General features: G+C 45.5%; 1 pseudogene; it reads right to left on the reverse strand.

The window, feature by feature from the left end:
- Nucleotides 1–7,566: 7,566 nt before the first annotated feature.
- Nucleotides 7,567–8,541, reverse strand: LOC112632418 (annotated as a pseudogene).
- Between the last annotated feature and the right edge of the window lie 15,456 nt (nucleotides 8,542–23,997).

Consider the following 23,997-nt stretch of genomic DNA (forward strand, 5'->3'; position numbering starts at 1 on the left):
ATCTGAAACTAGTGCTCTAGCACTAACCACCTGTCTCTATAACACGTATCCACTCAAAGTTACAATGAAAGCCCAAAGATGTGCTTGAGTTAGCTTATGTCAATGAAAATGTTGCTAGAGACTTGGTGTAGATCTGCTGAGCTGCCTGTGAAAACTACAGTGTAATCTGATCCTCCTCTCCCTCTCTCTTTTCACCACCGTTGTTGTCAATATATATTCCTTCCACATTTTACCCAAGAAAACTTAGTATACTGGGGTCACATTCTCCATAATCAAGTTGCCAAAAAGACTTCTGGAATAAAAGACTTCTCCTAACTTGGGGAAGAGCGCTTAGGGGGGAAGAGATGAGAGATGGTCAGAGCCAGGATGTATTTAATCTTGGTCTGCAGTGGACATTTATTATCTGCCAAGACCCCTTCTTTCTGGCATGGACATCCTTTCACTTAGGAACATCCCCCCAGTGATGAGGCTCTATAAGGGCTTCTCTAGTTTTCCCCTGGACTATGAGATGACCTAATTCTCCAAGATATTAACCAGGTGCTTTCTTTTTTTTTTTTTTTTAAGACAGAGTCTCGCTCTGTCGCCCAGGCTGGAGTGCAGTGGCACGATCTCGGCTCACTGCAATCTCCACCTCCTGGGTTCACACCATTCTCCTGCCTCAGCCTCCCGAGTAGCTGGGACTACAGGCGCCCGCCACCTCGCCCAGCTAGTTTTTTGTATTTTTTAGTAGAGACGGGGTTTCACCGTGTTAGCCAGGATGGTCTCGATCTCCTGACCTCGTGATCCGCCCATCTCGGCCTCCCAAAGTGCTGGGATTACAAGCGTGAGCCACCGCGCCTGGCTAACCAGGTGCTTTCTTTCTTTCTTTCTTTTCTTTTCTTTTTTCTTTCTTCAGATGGAGTTTTGCTCTTGTTGCCCAGGCTGGAGTGCAATGGTGCAACCTCAGCTCACTGCAACCTCTGCCTCCTGGGTTCAAGCGATTCTCCTGCCTCAGCCTCCTGAGTAGCTGGGATCACAGGCATGCGCCACCATGCCTGGCTAATTTTGTATTTTCAGTAGAGACGGGGTTTCTCCATGTTGGTCAAGCTGGTCTCGAACTCCCCACCTCAGGTGACCCGCCCACCTCTGCCTCCCAAAGTGCTGGGATTATGGGAGTGAGCCACTGCGCTTGGCCTAACCAGGTGCTTTCAAAGGTGTTTTGAACCAAGAAGCAAACCCTGCCCTGTTGGACACAAAGCTGGGAACATGTGAGATGGGAACTGCTGGCATCCCTGCCTCCAGCACTGAGAGGAAAGCCAGCCGGAGAGCATAGAGCTGCCTGCAGCAAGCAGGAAAAAAGGGTGACGAGAGAGTGTCCTGAGAGCCTCCAGCTTCTGGTTCTGGTGGCCACTGATGTCCAACCCTGTTTCTGCCCTTCTTGTTTTGGTTACAGGAGCCCACAAATCCTCTCTATCATTGGTGCTTATTAGAATTGAATTTCTGTCATTTTTTTAAAACCAAGAATGTACAAAACAATGCACTGGCTACGGCAGCAAAATTATAGAGCCTGATATAAGAAAAGAAATAGAAGCCACAAGAAGAATGGAGGAAATCTCCAGTAATTCACAGGAAATAAAATAACCAGGGAGAATAAAACTTTGCAGTCTTGGGTGTCTGCACACCAGGCGACAGAGGTAGTACTGAAACAAGTGACCTTGAGATCACAGCTCAGGAAAGCCCATGTGACTGTGCTGGTTCTCTGAACCCAGGGAGGTGGGATGGCAGCAATGGAACAGCATTCCTTTCTCAAAAGACAGACCTGGGAGGTAGTGGAGTGGAGGAGACCACGTGTTAAGATGAGAGCTCCTGCATGAAAATCCACAAACCATGAGTAGAGAGAGTAATGGAGAAGGTAAGGAGAGAGAGGGAAGGGGGACTGTGGCCTGCACACGAGGTTGTGCAGCCAGATGTAAGGCCTGGAAGCCACGCTCCTGAGAATCACAGTGCACATGCTGGGTTGGGGCAGAGAGCCACATGCAGCTCACTGGCAGGCAGAATCAGGAGCTGGAGGCATAGAAAGCCAAGAGCCAGGCAGCAGCAACTGGCTGAGCCTGGTAGGCAGTTCCAGGTGTGGGCACGTCTGGGCGCAGGGACTGGAAGCAAAATTGATTGACTCAGGAGTAGACAAATATGGGTTCAAGGTCAATCAAAAAGCAGAAACCAGGTGACACAAGTGAGTCAAATCTAGAAAGAGAGTTGTAAAAGTGGGCAGACACAGGTAGAGGGAGGACCTAGGAACAGAGGCTAGAAACAAGAAGGGGTCTGCTGGGGTGGATGGACGAGGGGCAGGAGCCAACAGACACAAAGATGCGCATAGAATTTCACCAGATGGCTGTCTGCTGCTGAGCTGTGGAGCTGTGGCTTTTCTTCCTGCTTGTCCACAAGCGGGTGACTCTGCCCTCGGGGTTCAAAGGCATGAGCAGGCCTTCTGATGACACATTTGACAACGCTGGCACAGAGGCAAGATTGAGTGGGGATAGCTGGGAACTTCCTTCTCCTAGACCCTGGGTGTCTGATAAATTCTCCTCATGTTGACAATTTCGTCTTTCATAGTTTAAAGAAAGAAATGAGAGGGACTGCTACCCTGCACCTAAGCACAGGGGTCATGCTCTGCAGAAGTGGAAGTGACAGGGACCCTGAGAGGAGCCATCTTTTGCAAAGTTGGTGGCACCCGGGGCTCAGGCAGAACCCATTCTGAAAGCAGGGTTCAGACGTGTTCGGAAAAGAGACTCTCAATGAGAAGACAGCTCAAGAGGAAAGGGAGGCTAATTGGGGCTAACTGTATTTTGTTAACAGATGATAGCAAGAAGGCAGAACTCGGGCTGTGTGTGGTGGCTCACTGCTGTAATCCCAGCATTTTGGGAGGCCGAGGCGGGGGGATCACCTTAGGTCAGGAGTTCAAGACCAGCCTGGCCAACACAGCAAAATCCTTTCTCTACTGAAAATACAAAAAAATTAGCTGGGTGTACGCCTATAGTCCCAGCTACTCAGGAGGCTGAGGCAGGAGAATTGCTTGAACCTGGGAGACGGAGGTTGCAGTGAGCCGAGATCACACCACTGCACTCTAGCCTGGGCAACAGAGCGAGACTCTGTCTCAAAACAAAACAGGCAGAACTCCTCAAATTGTACTTTACTTCTCAGTTCTCGGTCAATAAGACCCATCTTCAGACTGGAAAGGGCAGAATTAGTGCTGGTTAGAGGGAACCAAAGCCATATATAATTGCTCTGAGCAGATTTCACATACCCATTAAATACCCCCGCAGAATTTAGCCCTTGCAAAGGGTTCCTCAGATATGTCTGAGATTCCCCCTGGGTGACGGGCTGCGAATGCTTGTTCACCACCCCAAATCATCCCCTGATGCTAATGACACTCAGGAGACGGACCCTCTGCAGGGCATAGCTAGCCAGCTCTGCTGCTGCCACCACCTGGGATGAGGGATGCTGGGTTTCCCTTTGCCTTCCATCCTAAACACAGAACACAGCATTCCCTGAGTCCCCAGAGCACAATCTTCTCTCTAATATACCAGCTGCACACGCGGAGGAATGTTTGCACCCCACCCATACCCCCATCTATGTAACCCCAAGGTCTAGAAGAGTTTTTGCTAGACAGTAGGAGCTCAGTAAATCTCTGACTTTTAACAAGCGTTTAATAAACATTCAAAAGTGAAAGAAAGGGTTGAGCAAGGTGGCTCATGCCTGTAATCTCGACACTTTGGGAGAACAAGGGGAGAGGATTGCTCGAGCCTGGGAGTTCGAGACCAGCCTAGGCAACATAGCGAGATGCTATCTCTATTTTACTTTTTAAAAAGTGAAAGAAAGAACAAGGCAGAGAATAACTAACAACAATTAAAAGATGTTGTGAATTTCAGGATCCTCAGACTCAGATTTAGAAATGCCCAGTGATGAAAATGTACCTACCTTAAGCAGTCTGATGGCTTGGCGTGCAGAATATGTCTTTGTGGGCAGAAAAAGCTTCTCTGGGCTGAAAAAAATAGAAAAATGGGTCCCCTCTCCCCACCCACAAGGCAGGCAGATACCTTAGAAGACAGCGATCCCAGTTGGTGGGCAGGTCCTTGTCAGGTAAGGGTTTGGTTAGTAGGTGGTACCTTTGTGTCGAGAAAAAGACATGCCTTTCTCCCAGCAAGGGCAGCCCCCAGCAGGATGCACAGCTTGGCCGCGCTCTGTTGGACAAAGCTGCACTGTCTTCCTACAGGGCTTCTATCTTGTCCTGTGGCGTGAGCCAACACAACTGCACGCAGTCTAAGTGCCCTCAAATCAGGTCTACTCTGCCTGGAATCCCAGCCCCACCCCTCCCAAGACCCAGAAAGGGGAAGGGATTCTCAAGCTGCCTCCCTGCACTTATTTCTTACCGAACACCTGCTCCTCCCTGGTGACCAATGATGGGACATCTATTCCCCCAGGAAACCCGGCCCTCACTCCAGGCCTATGATCTCATCCTGTGGCACCCAGTACAACAGTCCCATCAGAACACAATAGTCTCAAGGGCTTTGGGGTCATTATACTTCAATAATGCCACTTGAAGGGCAGAAACTGTCCATTGAACACACTTAGTTCTCTTTCATAAGCTGTCTTCTAGGGAGAGGTGAATATTCTGCCTGAATGTCCTTCTGTAGTCCTCTGGGCTGGCCGCTCTTGCAAACAATTGCTCTGGCAAAAAACATTCTCCACTCTGCAAGGATAAGCAAACACTGTAATTCACTACATTCCTACTGAGTTAAGAAATATTTCACTCCTTCCTGGAAAGCAAGAAAATTATAGAGACGTAGCTCAGGCTTGACCATATTCAAAAACATACACGACCAACACAAAACGTTTATCATCCAAACCTAAAATCATCATCCAGAATAATGATGACTTTATAATTGTTCCAAAGAGCACACTGGGCACTTGTTACAGGCACATGTATGTAACAAAAAGACCCATGAAGTGTGACCCAAGGGCTGACTGTCCAGATGAATTCTGTGATGGTTAATATTAGGTGTCGACTTGATGGGATTGAGGGATGCCTAGATGGCTGGTGAAGCACTTTTTCTGGGTGTGTCTGTGAGGGTGTTTCTAGAGAAGACTGACATATGAGTCAGTGGACTGGGAGAGGAAGACCCGCCTTCACTGTGGATGGGCACTCTCTGGTCGGCTGCCAGCGCGGCAGAACAAAGCAGGCAGAAGAAAGCAGGCAGAAGAAAGCAGGCAGAAGGGGCATGCAGCTTGCTGGGGCTTTCTCTTTCTCTCTCCCTTCCAGAGCAGGCCGTCTTTTCTCCTTCTGCCTTTGGGCATCTGACTCCAGGTTATTCAGCTTTTGCACTCTGGGACTTGTACCAGTGGCCTCTGGGGTGTTCTCAGCCCTTCAGTCTCAGACTGGGAGCTGCACTGTCAGCTTTCCCTGTTTTGAGGCTTAGGGCTTGGACTGAGACACACTACCGGTTTTTCTCATTCCCCAGCTTGCAAGCCCTATTGTGGGACTTTGCCTTTGTGTGAGCCAATTCTCCCTAATAAACTCATATATATACACACACACATGTATACAATTACTCAAGGTTCTCCAGAGGGACAGAACCAATAGGATACATGTATATATGTGTGTATATATACACAAATGTATACAATCCTATATATATGTATACGTATCCTATGTATATGTATCCTATTGGTTCTGTCCCCCTGGAGAACCCTGAGTAATTGACCATCTTCTTTCTGAACAAAAATTAATGCTGGTTTGAATGGCAGTTTCTTCCAGATTCTACTCATATGGTTCTTAATGACAATGATAGGGTTCAGAATAAAAAAGTAGTTAAAGAAATGTAAAAGAGCTTCATGCAATTGGAGGCGGTGTCAAGTTTCTTGGCCCGAAAACATTTTACCCTTGGGTGCTAAGAAATCTTGCAAATGTGTTGCTTAGTTCTACCAATGATCTTTGTGGGACTGTAGTGAGCAAAACTGGTGCCATAGCACTGGACCCAGGCAAACGTCCTAAGTGCAAGAAATAGAAGGTGAATCCTGGAGATTACAGAACAGCAAATGACCTAGATTCTGGGTCATATTTACAAATAAATTGTTTAAAGAGAATTTATGAGCACCTACACAAGGAAGTAGTGATTACCAGTGTAACTAAAATGCAGGTTAGTTGCTCACTGCATGTGGAGTCCAGCTAACAAGAGCAAGGTCTGATACAAAAAAAAGCGAATTGATTCCAAAGTTAGCTTGGGGAAGGCGCACAAAGGGTCCTACCTTAAAATGTGCTGCTTCACTTTGGGAGCAGAAAGCAGGGATTTTTATAGGGTAAGGGAGGAAATGAGCAAGGGCAGGGGTGCCCCTCCTAGCTTGGTGTTGAGTTGGCACCTTCCTGGGCAGAAGTAAGTTGAAAAAGTGGCCAAGCGGGTGTGCTTTCGATTTGCCCTCCTGGTGGATGGAAGCCCTGAGGCAACCCTGGGAAGATGGAAGTTCTGAGGCAACCTCTGGAAGGAAAAGTTCCTTGGTGGGTGTGCTTTGGTCTGCAAATCGACCGTCAGCTCTCCAGGAGAGATCTGTCTTGGAGCACACAGTTAGAAAAACTTGCCCTGTAGGGAATGTCGGGTGAGGGGGAGGAGAATGGTTGTATTTGCATTTCTGAAAGGCTAAGGGAGCCAGGGAAATGAGAAAAGAAGAGAGCGAGAAGGAAAAAAACAAACCACCTCTAGAAAAACAGGGGTGCTGGGTTATACTAGGAGCTAGTATAGATTCACCCATAATGTTAAAGGCAAAGTAACCACTTCTCCTTTTTGAGAGGACTGTTCAACTCGGCAGACTCTGAGGTAGTGTGTATGTTTCAAGGAAGAGAACAAGGCTTTCACTCCATTTCTGACTTTTTAAATTAGAGGTTGTACATCCATGGCTTGTGGTTTCTTGTGTTTTATTTGGCTCTGCCCAGCATTTATGACACTTTTAATTCAGTTGCCAACATTTAAAAACAGGGAGTGGGGCAAATCCTATTCTTGTGCCCAGTTATCCCTTACCCTTCCTTTGTTGCCTATGGGAGAGGTGCAGGTCCTCTCCCTACTCCCTCAGGCCTGGACAGGGGGCTTGCTTTGGCTAACAGGATGTAAGCAGAAGTGATCTGTGCCGCCTGGTGAGCAGTGGCTTGAAGAAGCACCACATGGGTCTGCGGGCCCTCTTCTCCCTCAGTCGCAAAACAATGTGTTCAGGATGGGTCTGCTTTACAGCTGGATCCTGGAACAAGAAGACATGCAGAGCAGAGCCACAGCTGCTGACAACATGAGCAGAAATGAACTTTTTTTTTTTCAATCCTATTGTAAATGGAGTTTTTTTTTTTCCTGAGCACAGGGGACTTTATTGATGATATATGACAAGGTGGGGCTCCCTAGGTTCCTCCCTCTTCAGGGGATCTGCGTGGAAACTGTGAGGCGGGAAGATTCTCAGTGTAGTGGGGTACTGAGTGTGGCAGAAACTCCCCAGCAGTGAGGGCCTGTCTTTTCCTCTCATGCTGTCACTGGGGCTGGTGGTCTGGGGGTCTTACTCCTTGGAGGCCATGTGGGCCATGAGGTCCACTACCCTGTTGCTGTAGCCAAATTCATTGTTATACCCGGAAATAAGCTTGACAAAGTGGTCATTGAGGGCAATGCCAGCCCCAGCATCAAAGGTGGAGGAGTGGGTGTCGCAGTTGAAGTCAGAGGAGACAAGCCTGGTTCTTAGCGTAGCCCAGGATGCCCTTGAGGGGGCCCTCGGATGCTACTTCACCACCTTCTTGATGTCATCATATGTGGCAGGTTTTTCCAGGCAGCAGGTCAGGTTCATGACCAACACGTTGTCACTGGGGACTCAGAAGGCCATGCCAGTGAGCTTCCCATTCAGCTCAGGGATGACCTTGCCCACAGACTTGGCAGTAGAGGCAGGGATGATGTTCTGGAGAGCCCTGTGGCTGTCACAACAGAGTTTCCCGGAGGAGTCATCCACAGTTGTCTGGGTGGCAGTGATGGTGTGGACTGTGGTCATGTGTCCCTCCACGGTACCAAAGTTGTCATGGATGACCTTGGCCTGGTGTGCTAAGCAGTTGATGGCACAGGGTGCGTTGCTGACTAACTTGGGGCTGTTGTCCTACTTCTCATGGTTCAAGCCCATCATGAACATGGGGGCATCAGCAGAGAGGACAGAGATGATGACCCCTTTGGCTCCCCACTGCAAATGAGCCCCAGCCTTCTCCATGATGATGAAGACGCCAGTGGACTTCACAACATACTCAGTGCCAGCATCACCCCATTTGATTTTCGTGGAATCTAGCTCCTGGATGATGATAATGGGATTTCTATTGATGACAAGCTTCCTGTTCTCAGCTTTGACGGTGCCATGGAATTCGCCATGGGTGGAATCATACTGGAACATGTAGACCATGTAGTTGAGGTCAATGAAGCAGTCTTTGATGGCAACAATATCCACTTTACCAGAGTTAAAAGCAGCCCTGGTGACCAGGCACCCAATACAGCCAAACCCATTTGAGTCCAGGCTTCAGCTTCACCATGATGTCTCAGGGATGCAGCTGGCGCTGCACGAGAAGATGCAGCTGTCTGTTGAATGGGAGGAGCAGAGAGCTGGGATTTTCTTAATTGCTTTTTCATCCCCTGCCCGAGACAGAGTCTTGCTCTGCCGCCCAGGCTGGAGTTCAGTGGTGTAACCCCCACCTCCCCGGTTCAAGCAATTCTCTTGCCTCAGCCTCCTGAGTAGCTGGGATTACAAGCATGTACCGCTACAATGCCAGGCTAATTTTTGTATTTTTAGTAGAGATGGGGTTTCACTATGTTGCCCAGGCTGGTCTCAAACTCTTGACCTTGTAATCTGCCCACCTTGACCTCCCAAAGTGCTGGGATTACAGGTGTTAGCCACCGCTCCCGGCCCTCTCAATTGTTTTTTTAGAAAATTTGTTGTTAGTGTATAGAAACACTACTGATTTTTGATGTTGATTTTGTATCTTGAAACTGAAAAATTTGTTTATCAGTTCTAACAATTTTTGGCAGAGTCTTTAGGATTTTCTCTGTGTAAGACCAGATTGCCAGCCAATAGAGGCAATTTCACATCTTCCTTTCCTATTTGGATGCCTTTTGTGTCTTTTCCTTTCCTAACTGCTCTGGCTAGAACTTCTAGCACTATGTTGAACACAAGTGTCAGGAGTGACGTCCTTGCCTTTTTCCTGAGCTTAGAAGAAAAACTCTCAGCTTTTCACCATTGAGTGTGGTGTTAGCTATAGCCTTGTCATATGTGGCCTTTATTGTGTTGAGGTACATTTCTTCGGTTGAGAGTTTTAATCATGAAAAGATGTTGGGTTTTATCAAATTTTTTTTTTCTGTATCGAGATGATGGTTTTTGCCCTTCATTCTGTTAATATGGTGTATCACATTTATTGATTTGTGTATGTTGAACCATCTTTGCACCCCAGGGGTAAATCTCATTTGATCATGGTGATCATGATCCTTTTATGTGCTGTTGAATCCAATTTGCTAGTATTTTGTTGACAATTTTTACATCTATGTTCATCAGGGATATTGGCCTGTAATTTTATTTTCTTGTAGTGTCCTTGTCTGGCTTTAATACCAGGGTAAAGGCAGGCTTGAAAAATGAATTTGAAAGTATTTCCTCTGCTTCAATTTTTTGGAAGAGTTTGAGAAGAATTGATATTTTTCTTCTTTAAATATTAGGTAGAATTCAGCTATAAAGCCATCTATTCCTAGGCTGTTCTTTGATGGGGAGCTTTTTATTACTGATTCAATCCCCTTACTAATTATTGATCTATTCAGATTTTCTATTTCTTCATGATTCAGTTTGGTAGGTTGTATGTGTCTAGAAATGTATCCATTTCAGCTAGATTGGATTTCAAAAAAATCCAATTTTTTGGCAAATAATTGTTCATAGTCATTTCTTATGAACCCCTGTATTTCTGTAGCACCAGAAATACAAACTAAATAGTTTCTACACAGCAAAGGAACCAACTAACAGAATAAAGAGGCAACCCATAAACAGGGAGAAAATATTTGCAAACAATTCATCTGTTAAGGAGTTAATATCAAAAACACATAAGGAACTCAAACAACTCAACGACAAGAAAACAATCCAATATTTTAAGTGGGAAAAGGACCTGAATAGACATTTCTCAACAGAAGATGTACAAATGGCCAACAGCAGGGAAATGCAAATTAAAACCTCAATGAGATATCACTTCACACCTGTTTCTAACAGGCTATTATAAGAGAGACAAAAAAGAAATGTTGGTGAGGATGTGGAAAAAAAAGGAACCCTTGTACACTGACTGTGGAAATGTAAATTAGTACAGCCATTATGGAAAACAATATGGAGCTTTCTCAAAAAACAGAAATTAGAATGACCAGATGACCCAGTAATCCAACTTCTGGGTATATATCCAAAGAAATTGAAATCAGTCTGTTGAAGATATATCTGCACTCTCCTTCTCACTTCAGTATCATTCACAATAACCAAGACATGGAATCAATCTAAGTGTCTATCAACCAGTGAATGGATAAAGAATATGTAGTATGTACACACAATATACACAATAGAATACTATTCAGCCTTTGAAAAGAAGGAAATTCTGTCATTTGTGATAACATGGGTGAACCTGGATAATATAATGCTAAATGAAATGAAACAGGCACAGAAAAGCACATACAGCATGATCTCACTTATATGTGGAATCTAAAAAAGTTGAATTTCTAGAAGTAGAGAGTCAAACGGTGGCTACAAAAGGCTGAGGAGTGCAGTGGGGTGGGGAACAAGTAGTGTTGATCAAAGGGTACAAAGTTTCAATTATACAAGAGAAAGATATTTTAAGACGGTCTCAGCATGGCACAGCGTGGTGACCATAGTTAGTAATAATATATTATAGACTTCAAAATTGCTGAAAGAGTAGACTTTAAATGTTCTCGTTATGAAAGATGATAAGTATGTGAGGTGGCAGATATGTTAATTAGCTTAATATAGTCATTCCGCAATATATACATATATCAAAGCATCACATTGAACCCCAGACCTTCTAAGCTTCTAACTGAAATCTCCATGCCACTCATGTATAACAAGAGGCACAGGGAACCTATAAAAGCCACTTATGGGCACCTGTTTCAGACATTTGTTCAAATATTTGACATGATTTGCAAAACTCTGTTTGACTTGGCCTCTGTTCTCAACCTCACTCATACACCCACCTCCTTGTATTTCTCATTCCAGCCACCCTGAACATCTGTAAACTCCTTGAATGCAGAATGTTCTCTCACAGCACAGGAGCTTTGCACAAACCATATGAGAAACAAGGGCTATCTTGAATCTTGACCTTCTCCCAGTTTTTATGACTCATTGTTGGAAGCCAGACCCCTAGAGTTCACCCACTGCTCAGCTCCAAGTATTTTTTACATACCCTGAGAGACCCCGCTCCATCCTTTCTCTCATTCCTGGAATTCTCAACAAGTGCCACATGGGTGGGTGAGCTCAGGGAAAATTATCAAGAGTTCTGCTGTTGTGTAGACACTGCCACATGAAAGCTACCAAGCATCTGGGAGCAAACCAAGAGTCTCGGAAGATCTCCTGTTGACATTTGGGTAGCTACAGATACCCGTTCCTGACATCTCCTCTGTCTTCCTTGGCCTCTCCTGGGAAGGATGTACCCCAATCAGCTGAAATGCAGCTGATTCTCCTGGAGAATGCTAACCCCAATCAGCTGAAATGCAGCTGCTTTGTCTATACACCCTGAATGTCCCCTCTCTGGCCACCCCTCTGATGCTAAGGCCCTAGACACTTCATTTAAAACATGATCGACCTGGTACCTGGGCCTCCCAAATATCCTCCCTTTTGGTTGGACCTCAAGGTCCTTGGCCTATGCCTCAGCACTGGCTTGTGGTAATAGTTCATCGGGGCTCCACCATCCCTATAGGAACCCCTCTGGATGGTGAAAAAAGGCAGAACATGAAGCCCAATCAAGGTTTCAAGATGTCATTGCATGAAACCTTTGCCTTCTCCTGGAGTCCGAGGTTTTAGGAAACTAGATCTAGATGGCACCCACCCCCTCAACTTGGCACAGGGAGAAAGAAAGTGAAAATAGCTTCCCAGGCTCCCATGGCTAGAGCTAGGGCACATGGTTTGCATTGTCTCACAACAATTTGGTGCTGGGTTCCTGGACCATCCCTAGGACATCTGGATAATATTTGCCTCACCTGGCCTCTAATCTCACATCCATGCCAATCTTTTTTACAGGCTGCTGCCAGAAAGAGCCTCATAAAATGCACATCTGATTGTGCCATCGGCCCGCTTGAACCTCTCTTGCTTGGTTCCCATTGCTTTCAGCATACAGTTCAAACTTCCTAGTATAACAAACAAGTCTGTTCATGATCTGGGCCCCACAGGCCTGTCTGCCGTCCCCTCCCTTCCCCGCCACCTTCCTCTAGGTTCATGCTCTATCATACTGCTCAGGGCTCCTCCAACCCACCAGGCTGTGGAACTTTACCTGCTCTTCCTGATTCCAGGAGCGCCTCTTCTGGATTCTCCTTCTTGCCGAGTCCTCCTAGGGATTGTCTAGCTTTCCCTGACCCACAGGCTAATCATGATGCTCATCCGTGAGCCTCAGAGATCCCTGCAGAACACACGGCCATGCTCCCAGTGTGTGCCACCTGTTTCCCAGTCTCAAGCCTCCATGGACTTGCAGCACCTTGACAGTTGGGCCCCCCCATGCCTGGTGCATGTATTGTCTCTGGCATCAAATAATACCTAATATTAAAAACTGCAAAACAAAATCACCCCACTTGTGTCATTCTGCTTTCTTCTCTCCTCTCTACCGCCTACCCTAAACCTTGCTATTTTCCCCATTCATCCTTGTGTACATAATCAGGAAGACAGCCAGCTTGCTGGTCTGTTCACTCATTTCTTTACGTGTCCATCAAACATTTATGGCACCCCCACACTGTGACAGCCACCATACTAAGTGGTGGGGGCATGTGGAAATACCCGACCAGATGGCAGCCTTCATGGAACTTACATTCTAATGGAGGGAGAAAGACAGCAAACAACTCAGGCACCGAGCCACGAGCTGGTAAAGTCTATGCCAAGCAAAGTGTACTAAACGGAAAAGGAAAAGAGGGTCAGGCAGAGAGGAATGCTGGGGTGGGTGAGCTGCTCTTTTATCTGGGGTAACCTGGGGAAATTGCTCGTATAAGATGCTGTCAGAACAGAGATCTGAAGGAAGTGGAAAGTCATGCAAGTATTTGCGGAAGAGCATTTCGGGCAAAGGGAACAGCAGGAGCAAAGGCCCTATGTGAGTTGCACTACTACTAACTGTCATGACAAACACATCCCCAAACTTCACAATAAGAGCACAGCACAGTAAATGTTTATTTCTTGCTCATGCTCCAGTTCAACATGATGTTGCTGGTTGATGGACAGTAGTCTTCATTTGGGTCCTGACATCCAAACGACTTCCATCTCGTGGCTTTCTCATTTCCAAGGGTCCAAAACTCCTCCCCAATAAGTGGGCAGATGGGGAGTAGAGAAGGCACAGATGGTTCTTAAGTCACCCCCTCCTCACACCCCCAGTAGAAGTGACAAGCACCACTTCGTGTCATGTTCCGCTGGGGAGAACCAGTCCTCAGCCACACCTGAATGCTGAGGCATCTCTCCGGGCAGCTGCCTCCAGCAGCAAGGGCACACTATGATGGGCATTTTTGGTGGTAAGTGAGCCACCTCTGCCTCTGAGTGGAGACAGTGCTGCCAGTTCGAGCTCAGCAAGAAGGCTAGGATGGCCGGAGAATCTGATATAGGGCCTTGCAGGCCACTTGAAGGCCTTTGGATTTTACTGTCTATGAAATGGGAAGCACTTGAAGGGCTTTGAGTAAGGGAGTGACATGAAATGGCTTATGTTTCAAAGGGGCGCACTCTAGCTGTGCTGAGGAGAATAGACTGCAGGTAGCCAGGAGGTAGATGGCTAGGCAGAAAGAAGGTAGGGCTGTCATGCAGGGCAGAGATGGTCAACTGGGCCAGGTGAGAGGGAAAGGTCAGTGCCAGCCCTCCTACAGAGATAGGGCGGAGACCTCTAATTTAGTCCAGCTCCTACCTTCTAAGCCAGGGGTCAATAAACTTTGGAAAAGGTCATCTATTAAGTACTTTAGGCTTTGCAGGCCATATAGTGTCTGCTATAACTACTCACCTTTACTGTTGTCTCATGAAAGCAGCCATAAATCATGAGCATGACAGTGTTCCAATAAAACTTTATTAACAAAAACAGATGGTCAACTGCAAAGTTTGCTGATTCCTGTTAAACCAATCACAAATGGTGCTGGTCTTCTCTCATCACACATTTCTAATCAAGGCATCAGTGGTGGCCACAGAAAACAGCTGAGAACTCTGGACTTTGTCACTGCTTGAAGTTTGTGCGCCAGCCACTCCCAGTGAACTGAATTTCTTGTAGTAACACTGTGGCACAAGAATGAATCACAGCTTTCCACTGTCTTTGAGCAAGTTCTCTCTTGACAAGGAAAATGACTTTTGGCAAGACCTTTTCATTACAGTTCAGGCTCATCAGCTATTTGTCTATAACTAAATACCTTTATTATGTGTAATTAAGGTAGCAACTGAGAAAAGATGCAAATGTGTTCTGAAAAACCTTACTTTGCAGCACCTACGAGCTTTGCAACCTTTTAAAAGTACAGGTTTACACTGAAACACATTTGGCATGTGCTGAAATAGGGCAACTAGAGAACAGCTAAAGAGCAGAACTAAAAGATAAGAGGGTTTTGTGTTCAGGAATTCATGCTGTCTAGTGCTCACCCTGTGAGCTGAGCTGACTGCAGACACCAGGGAACACCCTCCCCACCAAGCCTGCCGTGCCCTCCACAATGGTCTCCTGCCCCAGAGTGAAAAGTATCGTCGCAGCAGAAATATCACAAGCGGCCACTTTCACCTTTGGTTGGTATTTTCTTTTTCAGAATTTCTTCCGTCTCTTTGTACGTGTATGGCTGGGCTATATAATATAACAAGAAAAGGCAGCTGGAAAACAGGAAAAGAGGCTAGGGCAAGAAAAAATTTTCTCGTCATCCTATTTGTGATGATGAATGAAAATCAATAATGATCCATTCCTCTGGCACAGCATTGTCCAACAGAACTTTCTGTGATGTTATAAATGTTCTACGGCTTTGCTGCCCAAGATGGTAACCACTAGCCACAAAAAATGAAATAATGAAAAAAATAATAAAGTTATTTTTTTCTTCCACTGATCTTGTGTTCTACGTGTTCCACGGCTACTGAGCTCTTGAAATGTAAGCAGCATGGTTGAAGAGCTGAATTTTAAATTTGACTTTGCTTTAATTAATTTAAATCTAAGGGCATATAGCTACGTGGAACCGGTGACACTGTATGGGACAGCACAGCTGCAGTGGGTTGGTTAAGATCCTGGGCTCAGAAGTCAGATAAACACAGGTTTCCATCCTGGTCCCCACTCACTAACTGTGATCAGTTACGGTCACTTATCCTTAGCTCCCTCATTTTCAGGACGGGCACAATTGTGCCTACCTCGTGGAGCATTTATGAGGATGAGGTAAGAAGGTGGAGATAAAGCACTTCACGCAGTGCCTGGCAGAAGGTTAATGCTCAATAAATGTTCAGTGTGCGGTTATTTCCTAGGAAGCTAGCTCCTCAAAGGGCTCGTACCACTCTCTAGACATTGCAGAGAGGTGGTGCTAACGCCTCAGTGCTGGTGTCTTCCCTGGAAGCTTCCCTCGTCCTAAGTGATATCACATAAAGTCGACTCAGGGGAGGGACAGAGTTGGAACAAAGGGAGAGTCAAAGGCCACTAAATCAAACTTCTCACTATCTCTGAAACTTCCCTGGGGAGGCGAAGACTGCTAGTTGCTCATTCAATATTTGAGTGACCATGTACCCTAATAAAAGACCACAACGCCCAGGCTATCTTACAGTTAAGGGTGGTCAATAAGATGCAAGCAGACATTGTTAAATCTAAATGTAGATCTCAGGACTTCCAGGAAGTCTTAAGAGGGGTCAGATGGTTTATCTGTTCTCTCTTGTCTTTTTTCCCTTCACCTTTCTGCCTACCTCCCTCCAGCAGCCTTAAGGAAGTGTCTTTGAGGATGGGAGCCCTGTAATACTAATGATGGCAGAGCAAAAATAAAAGAGGCCCGGGCTCATGGACACCATGAAATCACGGCACCAACCTGGGCCTACCCACCTTCAGATTTCTTTTATGTGAAAGAAACCACTTGTCTTGGTCTGTTTTGTGCTGCTATCACAGAATACCTGAGACTGGTAATTTATAAAGAACAGAGGTTTATTTCTTACAGTTCTAAAGCCTGGGAAGTACAAGGTACAGGGGCCTCCATCGGATGAGGGGCTTCTTGCCGTAATATCCCATGGTGGAAGGTGGAAGGGCAAGAGAGCATGGACACGAGAGAGACCAGGAAGCTGTCCAAGCTTATCTTTTTATCCAGGAACATACCCCTGTGAGAAAAGCACTAATCTATTCACGAGGGCAGAGCCTCTTACAAATCCCGCCTCCCAATAATGTTGGTTTGGGGATTCAGTTTCTAACACATGAACTTTGTGGGACACATTCAAACCAATAGGACCTCCATACCATGTTTAAGGCATTATTACTTTTGTTTTCTCTTATGTGTAGCAGCTATGAGCTAGCTATTTCTAAGCAGTGATTAATTCTACAAGTCCAGATTATTATGACATATATTCAATGAAAGAAAGGGCTTGAGAAAATCAGTCCAGTCTTTATTCCTTCATCCTGCCTGCAGGGGGCGTCTAAGTCTGTGAACAACATTAGAGATCGCCTATTATAGTCAATCTTTTTTTTTTAATCTTTAAACCTGTTCATTATTTTTTCTTCCATTGATCTCATGTTCCAAAATATGTTTCTCTACTATCAGTTAAGTTCTATTGGTTTTTTGGTCATGAAAAACGTTTAACAAGCTGGATGTGGTGGTGCATGCCTATAGTCCTAGTCCTAGCTACTTGGGAGACTGAGTCAGGAGGATTGCTTGAACCCAGGAGTTTGAGGCTGTAGTGAGCTATGATTGCATCATTGCACTCCAGCCTAGACAATAAAGTCAGACCCTGTCTCAATAAAATAAACAAAAAACAAACATTTAACAACCATAGTGGATTTTGTTTTGTTTCATTTTGTGGGCTGGCCAGCAGCTGATCTCCTTCTTATATTTGGGGAATCCTAATAAAATAGAGTTTTTGACAGCCTTATACTTGTTGTCCCTGTCCTTCAGCAGCTGGGCAAGAGCACACAAGACTTAAGATTTGCCAACTCGGCTAGGCGCGGTGGCTAATGCCTGTAATCCCAGCACTTTGGGAGGCCGAGGTGGGTGGATCACCTGAGGTCGGGAGTTTGAGACCAGCCTGACCAACATGCAGAAATCCCATTTCTACCAAAAATACAAAATTAGCTGGGAATGGTGGTGCATGCCTCCCAGCTACTCAGGAGGCTGAGGCAGGAGAATCCCTTGAACCCTGGAAGCAGAGGTTGCAGTGAGCCGAGATCGCGCCATGGCACTCCAGCCTGCACAATAAGAGCAAAACTCTGTCTAAAAAAAAAAAAAAAATTGCCAACTGGATGGTCTCAACCTGGGACTTTGCATCTGGAGCAAGTAACACAAAGCAGCAACCATGGTTTGGAATGCAGTCTGCTGGGTAGTGGCATCCCATGTCCTGGTGGATTCCATGGGTCAGTGCCTGGTGTCCAGTGGCATCCCAACCATGCCACTTCTGTGATGTGACCTTGGCTGAGCTCCTCATTGCTCAGCTTTTCCTGGCTACTGCCCATGTCCAGAGTCTAGTCCTCCTGCCTTTTCGTTTGCTCTGGAGCTGGCAGACATTTTCCCGAAGCAATTATTTTCCGCTTAAGTCAACTAGATTTAGTTTCTATTGCATGCAGCCAAGAATCTTGATGGATACACATGCTAAGCAACATGATTTTATCTACAATACCCACAGAGTTGACATCATTCAACCAGAGCAAGAGACAGTGTTCATATTAGCCAACATAGCCTTAACTGGCAACACACACACTTTCTTTTGAGCTTTTAAAAACATTGCTCCATTTCTATCATCATAGACCCCCAAGGAGAAGGCACCCCAGCCTCCTGGAAACCACTGATATCATTGCATATCCTAATATTACAGATGAGAAAATGGAATCTCAGAGAGTTGAAGTGAATTGCTTGATGTGTCAGGCTATAGAAAGAACTTCTCGTGAGGGTCATTAGCCATTCATTCATATACTACTCTTGGCCTGTGGACATGATGTCTCAAGGAACTCAGAGTCAGGTAGGAGAGATGGGTGATTCTTGGGGAAACAAAAAGGATTCAAATAACATGGAAATGAGCAGGTTAGGATATTCAGAAAGAGATATTTAAATGATAATGAAAACAGAAGGGATGTTACATCCCTTAAGCTTAAGTTACTTAAGCTTCAAGAACTCAAGCATAGTGGTAAAAGCAGGGACACAGCAAGATGGCCACGAACACTGCAGATGTTCACCTCTGCAAATGAGAAAGTCAGCCCAGACAAGATGGGGTTCTGGAGGCGTGAATCCAAGAAGTTTGGTAGAAAGCTGCCACAGCCAGACAGCAAAGTCATTATATGCTTGTGTTCTCCTTTAAGAACATGTGATGTGAAAACATCTGAACTTGCAAAATAGACTTTTGAGACTATTATTGTCTTTAAAGAGGACTCTTCACTTTAAAGATAAGAAGACATCTATTTTTTAAGTTGCACTAATTTTTTCTTAGCTTATTTATTGTCTACAACAACATATTGAGAAGAGGCATTTTTATCCCCATTTCATGGATGAGAAACTAGGGCTCAAGTACATTAAGTCACCAGTAAAGATCACGCAGCTTGTAAGAAGAAGACCCAAAGGTCCTGTGTTTTCTGTTCTACCAAGCCAACTCCCACAGAGTGACTTTCGATAATGAACATTTGAAATGCATTTGGAAGGCACTTGTGATTGAAGAGACTCAATTTGCGAAGATTAGATTTGCACACGATTTTGAGAACACATCCATCGCACAAAGCATTATGCAACAATATAAGGATAAATGCCATGGATCGCATGCAAAAAAGAGGAAAATAATAGAGGAAGCGCAGTTAATTAATGCAGTAGGAGCTGAAACACTACAGGAGCAGATGAACATACACTCCCAGAATATGATACAATAAGCGGCTTCATTAGGAAGACAATTTATGTGGTCGGAAAGATAATAGCAAGAGAAAGAGGAAAATGTAAAAACAAATTAGTCTACTAGAAAACACTGATTTGAAGATATTTTATAATGATTGATTTGTAAGAAATCTCTCTGCAATAAACATCAGTGGAACCCTTGCTTTTAGAGGTCTTAAAAAATAGGTCAGTATCTCTGGGTTAGACAGGTTTAGGTGTGATTTTCCTCTGCAAGGAAACAAACCAGCTGGGTGTTTTCAAAGGCTCCCTTTAGTTTATGATTCTAAGGTTCCGCTTATGGGAGCTTTCTATGACAGTCATTTTTTAAAGCTGGTTAACTCGTGGCTTTATTTTTATTCCCCCTCTAAATTCCCCACAGGGCTTTAACTAAATCAGACCACATTTGGAGTTCTGTGTTGCTTTCTGGGCACCACATTTTAAAAGGGACATTGACCTACTCTCCCTCCAGAGAATGGAACCAAGACAAATGAATGGAAGTTGCTCAGAGATAAATTTCAATTCAATACAAGAAAACCCTATCTCCTTCTATCAGAATCCTCTGACAATGGAACCGGCTGCTTTTTGAGACAGTTTGCTCCTAGGACTGGAAACACTGAAGCAGAGGGTATCTGAACTACTGTCAAAACTGCTCTGGAAAAGATTATTTTTTTAACTAAGTTTCCTCCCAATTTCAACACTTTATGATTGATTGATCATGTAACTCTTCAATATGTTTTTGCCAAGTCGAAGCTCCTTTTAGTTCTTTTATCTTAATTATTAGCCTCTCCTTCACTCCACCCCCATCTCCATCCCCAAAAGTTAGTAAACACAATACAGAATGACAAAAGTTAAAACACCAAGGCCACATTGTCTGACAGTGCCATGTCCCTCCACTGGGGGAGCTGGACATGACATGGCCTGTTGACTGTCAAACTAGCAGTTTGTGGGTCAATCAGGGTGATGGTGGCAGCAGTGGTACCTCCAATGGCCCCTTGGGCACATCTACATGCAAGAACAAGGTGAGTTAAGGGTTGGGTGAGGCTCACCATGGGTCCTCTTCTAGGGCTTTCCATCTTAGTTAGTGCATCCCCATCCAGATACGTGATCCCAAACCCCAAGGTGTTCCATTTGATACCTTCCTCTCCATACCCTGACTCCACACCATCATATTCAACTCATCACTACATCCTGCCCTTTTTTTTTTTTCTGTCTTCACTGCCTCTGCACTAATCCAAGCCCCAGGCTCATCTGTCACCTGGACCTGTATTCACGTCACATGACCCACTCCAAATTATATACACATCGAAACCGGAGTGATTTGTTAAAAATTCGAACCTACCTGCTAAGCAGGTCACCTGCTGCTTAGACCTCTCAGCAGCTTCCCATTGCTGCTGAGGTAGAGAATAGGACTTGGCCTCCTTGGCCCTGCCTTCCCCGAGACTGAGACCACGTACTTCCCCAGCTCCCCACTGTAGCCAGTCACTGTCAGAACGGCCATCAGCAGTTACCTATTGCTTTGGGTAAGCAGTGTCCTCACATTTCAGTTTTCTTTTGTAATGCAATTAAGGGACGTGAAAGTGGCCTAATCCTTGAGGTTAGCCAAAAGTTGAACCTATTCCTACAACTCTTTCTCTAGCAAGAAATATCCGAATTATGAGGGAATTTTAGGCAGCCAGAGGGTTTAGCTGGAAAGATTTAGAAAGAAAAAGGAATGATTTATATGCTGGATATTACAGGCGCTTTGTGCCTCTTGGCCTCTGCACACTGGCTTCCTGCTGTCTGAAGAGTGCACCTTTGCCAGTTGTCCAAATTCTAGTCATCCTTCAGGAGCAAGCACAAGAAACTCTTAGAAGCTTTCTTCACTGGCCTATGGGAGCAACACTGCTCACTCCTCCTCTGAGCTGGCAAGGCACCTTGTCCATACATCCACCATTATTGCATGCACCACACCATATTGCAAAGGTGTGTGTGTGTGTATGTCTCCCTCCTGGGCTGTGAGTTCATGAAGAGCAGCACTGTGTCTCACATCTTTGTATCCCCAGTGCCTGTTGTAGAACAGGGCTTTATGAGTAAGACTTTTGGTTGCAAGTCACAGAAACCAATGTGATCTCCCCTCAAGCAAAAAAAGGACAAGCCATTTTTGTTCCCTCAGCATGCTCTGTACTTCCTTCCATTTCTCATGAAGCGTGACAATCTTGTCGGTGCGCTTTTCATAGGGAAGAACTCAACAGATGTGCACTGAACACAGGGTGGTGAGCGCTGGAGGCAGAAGGAGAGAGAAGGAATGGGAAGAGAGGGGTGATGTGGAAGCCCAGTGGAACCTGCCTCTCTGTTTATCCTGGAGCAGTCATGATGGCTCCAAGGTCACCATTCTCTGAAGACCCTGGCCTGGTTCTCCTTCCCATTCTCCCCTCCTCACTCACTGTCTTTCCCCAGAAAGTGGGGAAGTTCTGTCAATTGGTTGCACTCAGAATTTCAGGCATCCTGCCCACCAGCCCAGTGCCAATGCGGGGCTGGGCTGTTCCCTGAGCCCATGGCGGTTACGTCCCAGGAAGGTGCCTGGAGAGTTTGAGGACCGCACGGTGCAGACACCTCCTCCCTGCCAGTGTCTACTTAACTCTTCTCTCAAGTTGTTCTTACTTTTTTTTTGGGTCCTTACTCTTTAATTGCTCAGTTTCTTTCCTTTGTTTTCCTAGTTAAAGGCTAACAAAAAAAGAACTGGGTATTTTAGCCATTTGTGGTCATCATTAATTTCATGGTCCTCTGCATTTATTAAGTCTTATTTCCTCTCCATAATCTTCTTTCCCCCTGATATTTGTAAAAGCACATCGTATTCTCCTTAATTGCTTTGGCTGGCATGATCTAATTCTGATTTTTCACCACCCTTATCTTTTCCTGGGAAGCTTTAACCGACGCAGCACATTCTTGTTTAATTCTTTCCTTTTTCTCAGTAGACAGGAGAGTATTTCTTTCTCCATAGATTTCCTACCAGTCTTTGGGAGAAGTTGTGCTGATTAGATTTTGCCTCTCCTTTAGGAGTCCTGGGCTGGGGCCGGGCGCGGTGGCTGACGCCTGTAATCCTAGCACTTTGGGAGGCTGAGGTGGGTGGATCACTTGAGGTCAAGAGTTTGAGACCCGCTTGGCCAACATGGTGAAACCCCGTCTTTACTAAAAATACAAAAATTAGCCAGGTGTGGTGGCGCACACCTGTAGTCCCAGCAACTCAGGAGGCTGAGTCAGGAGAATCACATGAACCCAGGAGGCGGAGGCTGCAGAGCACTGAGATCACTCCACTGCACTCCAGCCTGGGCAACAGAGTGACACTCTGTCTCAAAAAAAAGAAAAGAAAAAAAAAGGCCTCAGCCGGGCTTCCCCTCCTTTCCACAGGCTCCTCTCCTGAAACCAAATCACCCAGTCTTCCATTTGCAGACAGACAAAGTACTCTTTTGCCCCTCAGCGGCAGGTAACTCTTTCCCTTGCTGTTTCACTGCTTAAACAGAAGGCTGTGCCTGGGGCAAGAAGGAAGAAGGGAAACCACGCAGTGAGATGGACTTCCTCTTAGCAGCTCTGGTACACAGACTGAAGGTGAAGCAAACAACAGCAAAGATGCTAGGGACGTCAAGGGATTGAGGGCCATGGATAATTAAGTGCTCCTAGTCAAAGACCTTCAAACTTCACTTTTGATTTGTTCAGAGCCAGATGCCAATGCCCGTCCCTCTGTCTATGACCTGCAGGCACCACAGCTATAGTTTCCCCTGAGCATTGTGCTTATTCTTCTCATTTAACGCCTATTTGGCACTGCCCTGACTTTTGGTTAATCATTTCTGTGTCTGTCTCTCTTACATCGTAAATTTTTTTTTTTTTACATCGTAAAATTTAACTCATCTCACTCCTTTGCAACCCACGCATACTTTGAATCCCATAGTCTCTATTTCTATTAACATCATTGCCTAGATTATTCTGGAACCATCTACAGCCTCCTTTCTCCCTCAGCCTTCACATGTAATAGGTCACCAAATTGCATTCTTATGAGTACCCTCCTTTCCATTCACATTAGATGCCTTCATTAAACTTTCTCTGGATGCATTGGACATTGTGGTGGCCAGCTTACACCCAGCCCCCTTTCTCTCAATAACCACCCTTGGCTTTCTTTCCATCACCACATCTCCCCATTTACTCAAGGGAGCCAACTACCCAGAACTCTAGGAATGAAGGCTGTGGTTTAGGCCTAACACAGTCAGCATAATTCCACCCCACTCCCCGACCTCCCTGCTATTCTTATTGGTTCAGGCTGAGCACATGACCCAGTTCAAGCCAATGAGGCTAGAGAGGACATTTATTGAAGACTTTGTGAACAAAAAGGTTCCTTGCTCTTCTGAGCACTCCCAGAGTTGAGCCAGGTGCTGGAAGCCATCTTCCTCACTGTATGGGAAGAGGCTATCTGAAAATGAAGCCAATGCGGAAGAAAGCACAGACAAGAGATATGGAAAGATGAAGAGTCCCCATTTTATTATTCAAGTGCATGGATCCAGCTGTGCCTGAACCACTCCTACATCTTTGTTGTGCATCCACATTCTACATCCAATCCATAAGAAGATCCCACCAGCACTGCCTTTGAGAATATTCAGAATCCATTCTATGCCTGCTGTTACCTTCCTAGTCCTTTTGCTGAGACTACTGCGGTAGCCCTCACACTGGTCTCCCTGCTTCC

This window comes from Theropithecus gelada, chromosome 1 (genome assembly GCF_003255815.1).
Source record: "Theropithecus gelada isolate Dixy chromosome 1, Tgel_1.0, whole genome shotgun sequence".
Classification (NCBI taxonomy): domain Eukaryota; kingdom Metazoa; phylum Chordata; class Mammalia; order Primates; family Cercopithecidae; genus Theropithecus; species Theropithecus gelada.